The sequence below is a fragment of the Boleophthalmus pectinirostris genome, unplaced genomic scaffold (assembly GCF_026225935.1).
Source record: "Boleophthalmus pectinirostris isolate CB_2022bp ecotype Guang Dong unplaced genomic scaffold, ASM2622593v1 HiC_scaffold_12, whole genome shotgun sequence".
NCBI lineage: Eukaryota > Metazoa > Chordata > Actinopteri > Gobiiformes > Gobiidae > Boleophthalmus > Boleophthalmus pectinirostris.
This window is the reverse complement of record NW_026571018.1, coordinates 16,720,346-16,731,432: the sequence shown is the minus strand read 5'-3', so window position 1 is coordinate 16,731,432 and position 11,087 is coordinate 16,720,346.

Here is an 11,087-nt window from a genome sequence, read left to right as displayed (position 1 = left end):
CAGTTTGTTCTATATATTGTTCTATATGAGAGTCAAACTCTTATGTGCAGATATTAGGCTGACAAGCAGCATTTAAGAATTTTTTATGTGCATGATTTAAGAACTGCTGCAATAGCCTTAACAGGCAGCTTAAGTACTTTTCACTGGAAATGAAGGCGCTTCATCCAAACATGGGATCCTATGATCATAAAACAGTCTGTGTCCTAATAAAGGCTTAAAGCCTGAAGTGTTTCTGCTGTTCATAAACTGTATACGTAAATATTTTTCTTTTTGCTCTGTGTGAAGCACAGACTTTATTCTCATGTTTGTGAGAAGTTCACAGGGACAGAAACACTGACACTGTCAAGAAAATTAAACCCATGAAATTGATAAAGGTTTAACCTACTGAGCTGAGGCTTTCTAAATAAATAAATAAAATAAATACAATACATGTTTCTCAAACAAAATTATGAAATGTGGGGAAATCTGACGGCTGTGCTATACTTTTTCAATTTTTGACCAGACCAGACCTCTGGACTCAATATTCAAACACAGAACAAACAGAAATCCCTGGTTACAGAATAAAATACATTGCTTTTTTTTTCCGGAAAAAACCCGTAAACTAGGTGTCTTTTTTTGATGACTGTGACCAGATTTGTGATTTATTGAAATTTCAGATCACTTGAAATTGCCTTTGATTTTACTTTTGAGTCTCAGTCCCTTATTTTTAAATAAGTTGAAAACGACAGAATGAAGGTTTTCTTAACTAAGGCCGACTTGATTGTTTTATGGGATAGGCTATTTAACAGTTTAGTTTAGGTTTTTTTTTTTTTTTCTTTTCTTTCTAAAAAGTTATAAACCTGTCCTTCCCCAGTGAGCTGACCCAGACCCTGTTGCTATGGTAACCGGTAGCCTGTCTTGTTTTCAGGTCGTGTCATTTGTTAAACGTGTTGTGATATTCAGATAATAATATTTTTAGCTTTTTTCTTTGTATTGATTGCACTTACACAGGAAGCAAAAAAAAAACTTAGTACAAGTGTTATTTTAATAGATCCATGGTGTTTATGCAGTGCTTCGGGCATTAATAAGTAGGCAACAGCGCCACTTATTGGCATGGTGTAAGTATAACACGTATTATCAGTACAGCTCCTTTTTTTAAAAAAAAAAAAAAAAAAAAAAGCCCAATAAGTCCAATGTTTTTGTTATACCATCTCAAACTTTTTTTTTCTCAATAGCACCACAACAAAACATATTTGGAGCATTTCTAACATCATTCTCAATAAGAAAATGCATAATGTACATAAACATTTAACATAAACCATGTATGTTTTAACCATTTCAACATAGGTATTTTAGAGTACTGGCATACAATGAACTCAATCAATATTCCTCTATTAGTCTCTTAGGTTTCATAATGTTTCTGTGTGGTCTTTCTTGTACTGCTGTTTTTGGTGTCACAAAATATCAAGAGAAGTATGCACAATGCCACTGGCAGTACTTGTTGTGGAACTGACTTTTTGACTAGTGGTTGTTAGCGGTCCATCTTTGTTGTTCTTGAGCTCCAAAAAGTTGTGTTTGGTACTTTGAGTAAGTGACGACGATTCCTTCTCAGGGTGCTGCCGTACTCAGTGAGGACTTCATAGGACCTCGGAGTTGTATCTTTGATGACCTTAGCAATAGGTCCCCATTTACCATCACATCTGACGCGTACTATGTCCTCCTGTGCAATTACACTTAATTGTTTTGCTGTTTTGTTGTATCTTTGACTTTGTTTGTTGTATTTCAGAATGATTATGTTCTTTCTCTTTCACCAGCACATGTGACGCTGAAGGTAAATGTGTTCTCAGTTCTCTCTTCATCAGAAGTTCTGCTGGAGATTTTCCACACTCCACTAGTGAAGTTCTATAGTTGAGCAGGGTGAAGTATGGGTCACTGCATGTTTCTGTAGCTTTTTTTAAAAAAAAAAAAGTCTTTTTACAATCTGCACTGCTTTGTCAGCCAAACCATTTGATTGTGGGTACAGTGGGCTAGATGTTGTATGTTCAAACCCATTGTTATGTCCCCTATGTCCAACAAGGGACACAACGTGTATAAAACAACCCTTGAGGCAAAGTCAGTTTGGCAAATGTTTTATTTGACAGCCAAACCTTCATTAAAGTGCACAAAAAAATTAACAAACGGTTGGTGGGAGGAGGCGTGGGCCAGTTGTGCCAAATCAACAAACAAAAAGGTATACCAAAACAGGCCCTAACTGAAAACTAGGCTACAAAAAGGAAAGAAATCAAAAGCCTAGCCTACCTGGTCTAAAAAAGAGAATTTGGAAAACTCAAAACAACAAGGGTGGCAACAACTGATAACTAGTGTGTCTAACAACAAAAATCTACGTGATGAAATGTACAGGGATCCCCAAACTTACCTAACCAGTCCTCCCACCAAACAAACCTGGGCTAGCAGCCATATACACAGAGGGAGAGAGAGAGAGAGAAAGAGGCAGCACACAGCTCCTTTTAAATGGCCCTCTCCACTCTGATTGGCAGCCAGCTGGCCAATCAGCTCCAGTTCCGGTCACACCCACAGCACCTGAACACACAGGGCAGAGGAGAGAGCAGTACAAAAACAAAACAAATGCCTGCATGTAACACCCATCATTTTCAGCAAAATCCTTGAAATCTTGGCTGCTGATCTGCAGGCCGTTATCATTCACCACTGTTACTGGGATTCCGTGTCTTGCAAAAATGGCTTTGCAGTGCTTGATGACATGCTTTGCTGGTGTGTCAGTCAGGAAAGCAATTTCTGGATAATTTGAAAAATAATCCATGATGACAAGGTAGTCTTTTCCTGTCAAGTGAAACAAGTTTACCCTGACCTTTCTCCATGGCTTGTTTGGTCTGTGATGTGCGAGGAGTGGCTCTTTTTGTTGTTGGTATCAGTGTTGTCGATATGTCTCACTGCGCTTTATGTAGTTTTCTATGTGTTTGTTCATGTGTGGCCAGTACAGTAAAGCTCTTGCATGTCTCTTGCACTTATTTGCACTGTGTGAGTTGCAGCATTTGTGAGGGCATTTCTGCAGGCACAACAATCTGGTTCCCTTTGAGTAGTACTCCTTGTACCATGGACAGTTCCTCTTTGAAGTTTTGATATGGGTGGATCAGCTTTTTCTCACGTAGTTGATGGATCTGGGTGATCAGTAGCATCTGTAATTGTTTCCATTTACCTTGAGACACAGGCATGTACTTCTGCATTACATCCACATGCACTTGCACATCTTGTTCAGTGTTGCAGTGTTGTCGATTCTGTACAGTTTAGTGAAACTTGGTTGAGTGCATCTGCCACGATGAGGTGTTTACCTGGTGTGAACTCAAATGTTAAACAGTACTTTTGCAGGCGAAGAAGCAGGCATTGGATGCGAGGCAGTGCCTCTCCAAGAGGTTCGGTGGAGATTGCGATCAGTGGTTTATGATCAGTCTCGAGCACCACTTCTCTGCCATAGATGTATTCATGAAACCTTTCACATCCAAACACTGACCCTAGTGTTTCTTTTTCTATCTGTGCATAGTTTCTCTCAGCTACAGTCATTGTGAGATACGTACATAACTGGAAACCATGTCTCCTCATGTAGCTGAAGCAACACTGCTCCTAAACCGTTCTTAGAAGCATCTGTGGAGACTTTTGTTGAGAGTGCAGGGTCATAGAATTTCAACACTGGCTCTCCTACTAGTCTGCTCTTTAACATCTCCCACTCCGTGTTGTGCTCATGGTTCCAGTGCCATTCTGTGCTATTTTCCAGCAGACTGCGCAGTGCTTTTCTGTTTGCAGACAGATTTGGAATGAAATGGCCTATATAGTTTACTAAGCCAAGTGCTCTTTGTAAGTCTGTTTTGTTTTCTGGTATGGGCGTGTGTGTTATTGCTCTTACTTTTTCAGGCTCTGGCTGTATCCCTGCTGCAGAGAGCTTGTCTCTTAGGAAAGTAATCTCACTCACCCCAAACTTACATTTTTGTCAGTTCAGTTTCAGCCCTGACTGCTTGGCTTTTAACACCACTTTAGCCAACCGCTCATCATGTTCTGCTTGTGTGGCTCCCCATATGACCTCATCATCAAGGAATACTCTGACTCCTTCCATTCCATCAAACATCTGCTGTACAGTCCTGTGAAACACTTCAGGTGCTGAAGCAGTCCCTAAAGGCATGCACAGGAAACAGTGTTTCCCAAAAGATGTGTAGAATCTACACAGTTTTGTGCTTTCCTCATCCAGTTTGATTTAGTAGAAGCTTGATGAAGCATCCAGTTTGGAAAAGAAGCATGCCCCAGCCATTGCACTTAAGTCACTTTTTGTGGGCAACTTTAAGTGTTCTCTTTTAATCCACTTGTTCAGATCTCTTGGATCTATGCACAATCTCAGATTTCCGTTTTTCTTTCCTACAGTCACAAGAGAATTCACCCAGTCTGTTGGTCCCTCAGTTTTTCTTATAGATAACCTTTTGAATGAGTGTCTGTAACTCTTTTCTCAGTCTTTCTTTGAGTGCTACTGGTACTTTTCTGACTGGGTGTATCACTGGTTCAGCATTGTCTCTTAGTTGTATTTTATATTTGTTCAGTAGGCAGCCAACACCATGAAAAACATCATTGTATTTTTTCACTGTGTCACTTGTTGTATTTGGACTTTCCTCTGTGTTTTTCCACTCTGTGTTTGCAGTATTTACAACTGCACTGTTTATGACATGAATTCTTTTGATTAGCCCCATCCTTTTACTTGCCTTGAGACCTAGAATCGGTTGTCTATGCTCTTGTACAAGAACAAACAGAGCGCTACAGGAACATCCTTCCCCTTTAATTGTAGCTCGAAACATTCCTGTGTGGGGAATAGGCTAGTTGTTGTACGCTCTCAAGTTGAGTTTCTTTTAGCCAAAAACCAAGCGTGAAACCACCGTCATTGTCAAATGACTTGAGCTGTAGCTTTGTGCTCTCAGATGCTTGACAGATGCCTTTGCCTTCTCTAGAGTTAGATCTGTTTCCTTTAGCAACAGCATTCTCACTCTTTTTTCTTGTACTCCAATCACTATCTGGTCACAAATCATTGAATCAGCGAATGTACCAAAGTTACATGACTGGTTTTTGAGTCGCAGATCTGTCGTATACTGCTCAATGGACTCGTTCTCTTTTTGCATCCTGTTTCTGAAAACATACCTTTCATAAGTTTCATTTTTTCTAAGTGTACAGTACTCCTTTAATCTACTAAGAACATCACTTAGATATAAATCTTCTTCGCTGTCAAACTCAGATGTGTTGTACACATCCAGCGCAGAATGACCAGCTACCATTAGCAACAGTGCTATTTTGAGCCATTCCTCCAACTTGGCCGCAGGCAAATACAATTCAAAACTCTGCCTGAAGATTTCCAGTTCTCACTGACATTCCCAGAAAGTTTTAACTTCTTTGGTGGTCAAATGTTGTTCATCTTCGCTTACTTTTTCGAGATTTACTCCTGGTACCATGTATACATGCATCCCGAATTTTGGACTTCCGGTCAATGCTCAATGCATACTAGGAAGGGCCAACCGAAAAAGTGAGCATCAAACCGCCGTGTTTGATTTCCCAGTGGGATGCGTCTATTGCCAAAGCCAATCTTTTTCAAGTCTTTTGAACCATATTGCTTTTGTTTCTGGTTCTGATATTGTCATATTTGAGTTACGGGATTCCGTCATTGCAATTGTGTGGTTGTTAGATGACCTAATAGCGGAAAACGACTCAAGAAGTGGGCTTCAGAAGTTTGCAAACTCCATAACTGCAAAAGGGAATCAGATCTGTGTTTATGCAAACTGTTTCCCTTCCCAACGGAATTGAAAAACAGTGAAAGGCGAAGGCGATGGGCAGGATTGATACACAGGAAGGACCAAAAAGGTAACCTTTGGCTTAGAAAGCATCCCAAGTTTGCAGCAAACATTTTGTATGTGGAGCGCCAACAAAGCAAATTCCTGATTCCTTTTTTAAAAACTCAACGCCAAACCAAAAGGTACCAACTATTCGCCAAGAAACACCTTCCGCTGCAAAGCGACCAAGACGTGATGTTGCTGTAAAGTCAGTCAAACAAGAAAATGCGAGCTCGGCCTGCTTGTCTTCTGTACCTGTCACTTAACAAACGGGATTTTGCTTTGTTGGCGCTCCACATACAAAATGCTCACTGCAAACTCGGGATGATTTCTTAGGCAGCCAAAGATTACCTTTTTTGTGAAGGGTAGAGGATATGCTCTGCATCAGTTCCCTGGAGAAGGTAAGAGGCTTGTTTTCATTAGTTATGCGCAAATCTACAGGCAGAGCCTCACAGGTAATAGTGTTAACAGTTAAATAGTGCCTAAATGAGCTCAGAGACAACAGAGGTGCTCCCGTTGTTCTACCATGTGCTGCAGGAGCGGCGCTGATGCCGTCTGTTCGTGTTGTGACCGTAGCCTCTTATTGTAGTTTTGCTGACGTTGTCGGAACTGGGTTTGAGCAGTGGATCAGGTTCTGTTGTTAGTGCTGGTTGTTGGCGCTGGTTGTGAACAGTGGATCAGGTTGTGCTGCTGCGTAAAGTTTGCACTTGGCTGTGCGTTGTGCTCTGACAGATACAGTTCAGCCAATAGTGGCCAAAATGACTGTGTGTTTATGGCATTTGTTATAATACTACATACCCTATATATAATACATATATTTCTAAAATATATTTATAATTTTGGCCTATGTGCCCCCCCACCACCGCCAAAAAATATAAATATAAATATAAATATAAATATAAATATAAATATAAATATAAATATAAATATAAATATAAATATATGGGAGTAATAATAGTAGGGTGTCTTTCCTAATTTAGTTTACGTGAAATAAGTTTCTGGTCACACAAAATAATATACATTTTTTAGGAATCTTCAGTTGAAAAAGTTAACTATAGCATACTCATGTTCTGTTTGAAAGTCTACATATTTTTGGATATTATGGCGATTTTGGCATTTTAGTTTAGTTTCAAGATACTGGTGTGGTGCAAATAATGTCATCTTGTGGATTGGAGGTTAAATCAAGCAAACATGAGCGGATGGGACACAGAAGAAAATATTTATTCTTAGTTGCTGCTGTTGGCTACAGGGTCATAACACAATGTAGGCCAATACCACATGTTCTCTTAGTCCAGTGTAAACTACTGAAATATGATCTGGCTTAACTTTAAGGAGTCATTTATAACAGTCGATAATTAAGGATAATTAAGGTGCAATATATAACTTTTCTGGTGAAAGCTCTACATGCCTGTTTCCATTTTGGTATTAAGGTGTGAAGACAAGTAGGTGGCGCCACCAGACCAAGTTACAGGACAGGTTGAGATCCCACTCATTATAAAAATGCATGTTTTCTAAAGTTTGAGCAATAGAAATACAGTATGTAAACAAATGCAAGATAGATAAATGCCATACTGTGATACATTTCAGGCAAAAAGTTACAGGTACAGGTGTAGGGCTTCGCACATTACATCTGACACTCCTAAACATAACAAATGTTTTCTAACATTTGATAATTCTGTGGCACTCTGATGTGCGTGAAGCTAGAGCTAACATGAAACATTTTTAATTGTCAGATTTTTCAGCATGCATTTAACTTCTCTGCATTTCTACGCCATGTTTCAATGTATTTTTTTGTAACGCCCAATGGCTATTAGAGGCCAAATATACTGGAATAGAATGTTATCTATCTTGAAGGGATGGCAGTGCATTGTTAAACAGGAAACAGCTGTGTGTGCTGATGTGAAGCACCTCCCTGTACCACATTGGTCCCCTTGGAAGTAGTGCCTCAAAAAGGCCACTTGGACAGTGGAAACACTCTCACATCATACCACCAGCTCCATAAGCACCCTGATGTATAAGATGCTATTGCGTGCCTTTAAAGGACCTATATTTACTATTTTTTGATGAATCTTATAATTTTGTTTCCTCATCAAAAACATACCTTGAGATGGGTTTTCATTCACATCTTTAACACACAAACCCTGTATATTTAGATTGAGTTCTTCTCACTCACACACTTTGTTCCACCTTATGATGTGGAAATAAAGGAAGTACTCTATTGTGTTTTTAAACTTCATCACACACCTCCAGCCCTGCAATTGCCCATTGCTACTGAACCACAGGTAAAATGTAGCTGTTAACTTGAAAAGTTAACACAGCATGTTGAGCTTTGCGTGAATGAAACAAAACACAACTCCGGGTATGTTTTTGAGAAGGTAAGGGCATTTTACCAAGCATTAAAACTCACAAGAGATAATGTTGTGTAATGTAGGATTTTTAAAGCAATGTCTCCCAAACCTTTTTTTTTCTGAGAACCCATATTTTAAAAGCCACAAACCTTCATAACCCAAGTCAACAGACATTATTTGTAAATCACAAAATAAAGGTGAATTTGACCATTACTGCACATTAATTAGGATACTTTATTGTCGACTGAGTGATCTTGTCTCTCTGAGCAATTACTCAAGTTTTAAACAATGAAAAACAGTCATTGAACCTGCAATAAAAGGTACCTATAAGTTGCCTTTAAATAAATCCCTGTATATTGTCGTTCCAGGGTGACCCCCCCCAAAAAATCTCTTGCGACCCACCTGAGGGTCACGACCCAGTCTTTGGGAAACACTCAATTCTGTCAACTGGACAAAAGTTTTTTAATCAAATACGTTTCGCTGCTCATCCAAGCTGCTTCTTCCAGAACTGAAGAAGCAGTATTCGATCAAAAAACTTCAAAGTCCAGTTGACAGAATTGAATTCTCTCCTATGTGATGGATCCGAGTTGGACAACTGAGGTATTTCACAAACACGGGTCAGAAACATATTTTAGTTTGGACTTCTAACTGCGCCCACATAGTCCTTTCTGCCACTGTGAAATTGCACCATTACATAGAAACAACTGTCTGGGATAGTGTCATGCAGTTGTTTCCATATAGTTGTCCAGCCTCTGCCAACTGTTTGCAATATATGACCTTCATGAAAATGCACTATAACGGAGAATCAAGCGTCTGCAATAGAGGTGAGGGGTTGGTTTCAGATGCATTTTAGGTATTATCTAACTAAAGTATAGTATATCTAGATAAAATGCTATGTAAATTAATAGAGTATATGTTTAGAAATCTTAACAAGAATTAAAATTATGTACAGGCCTTTCAAAGGTGCACTATGTAACTTTTAGTTGGGGATCTGTCACCTGCTTGTTGGAATGTTCCATGTATGACATTAAACAGCTCTACCTACACATATTCCATAATAGGTGGTTTCAAAGCTCAAAAATGCCTAGAAAAACAGACATTCTGACTGTGAGCAGGGTTGCCTCTCCACAGATCTAACCTGTAACTTGGTCTTGGCATTTGACTGACCCTCCACCAGAAAAATTACACAATGCACCTTTAAATCCCATTTTGTAAGAGTTTAGAGTGCCTGCACATACAGCTCTCGTCCAGCAGAGGGAGTTAGAGAGCAGTGTGCAGCGCTGAAGGCTTCACTGCACTGAAGGCCTATAGAGAGCCCACTGTATAGAATGGAAAGCTAAATGTAGTTTGCCCATATTTAACCCTTTAGTCATTCTTTTACATTTAAACCTGAGTCAGAGCTTAAAGCCTTTGTAACCAGCAGCCCTTTGAAATTCACTCATGTGTGCCTAATCCGCATTGGATAATAAATAAAGACTACAGAACAGCACAATGTTAACGCGGTCTATTTTGAAGCCAATTAAATGTCAGTGTATGTATCCAATGCAATGACAGATTTAGAGTTTGGCAGATGTGACAGAAGTGACGCGAGGAGCCAGAGAGGAGGTGGTTTAACACTATTTCAATCCAGCCTCTGCTTCGGAGAGTTGCTCTGTTTTTATCATCTCTACATCTCCCATAATCCCCAGTGGCCACTACTATGGTTGCCTTGACAGTGCAGACACTTCTCCTTGTGTCTGAGTGATAGAAGCATTCACTCTTACTGCACAAAGAAAAAAATCACCCACAGAGAAAAGAAAGATTTTATTCAGTCAATATCTATCTATTTTTTCACCTATTTCTTTGCACTAATGTTGTTATTTTGCAAATACCTCCCAAGTTTCAGCCACAGCATCTTAAATTACAGTGTGATTTCAACTAGAGTTATTACAAGTAGGGCTGGGTACCTTTAAATTTGTTCAGGTAGTAATCGAACAATATCTGATTCTTCATACCAGTTCATTTTTGCTACCTATTCCTGAATTAATAATATACATAAAAAAACCAACCTGCTTTTTCCCAAATACAATACAATTTAATGGAATTCATGAACTGTCCTGCTTTTGTCATTTTGTTAATTTGAAGTGTCTAAAATGGTTACTTATGAGCTTTTAGCCATGTTGTTATATCAAAAACAGATAAAATAATGTAATAAAGGGTTTCTCAAACATGGAAAGAACATTATAACATAGATCAGACATTAGCGTTATATGGTCCCTTTAAAAGAAAAATATTATTACTGTACCAGATTTTGTTTCCAGTCTTTTTTGGTACTAAACCTTATATTTAGTACTGGTCCTTTAAATGATACCCAGCCCCAGTCAGAAAAGTAAAACTTCAACCTCAGTTTCAATACTAGTCATAGTATCTGGGTTCAATATTGTTGACAACGCTAATTTGACATACTGTCTCAATGAATGGTGCTCACACCTCCTTGAGCCAAATACATTGCATCTTTGCTTTTCATCCACAAGGTCAGCTGAAGCCTGAATGTACCAATGCCCAAGCAAAACCCGGTCTATATTTAGTTGTGTGCCATTATTATTTTTATCTACATATCAAGCGGTCATTACTTTTTGATATGCCTTTACTCAGGGCCGCACACTCTTATCGCAATCAAATAAAAATCTATATTTGAGTTAGCGTAATTATCAAATCACAACGCTCCTGTCTGTATCTTAAAAAAGTGTTTGTAATATCTGTAGTTTAGACTTCTACAAGCGTGTTCTGAAATACACAGGATTCTTGTATTAGTTTATCGGTTCATATTTCAGTCTTCTCTCATATTCTTAATCCTTTAGGTGTTAATGTGCATGCTGCAAATCTACTCGCAACTAGATCCCCCCTCCAA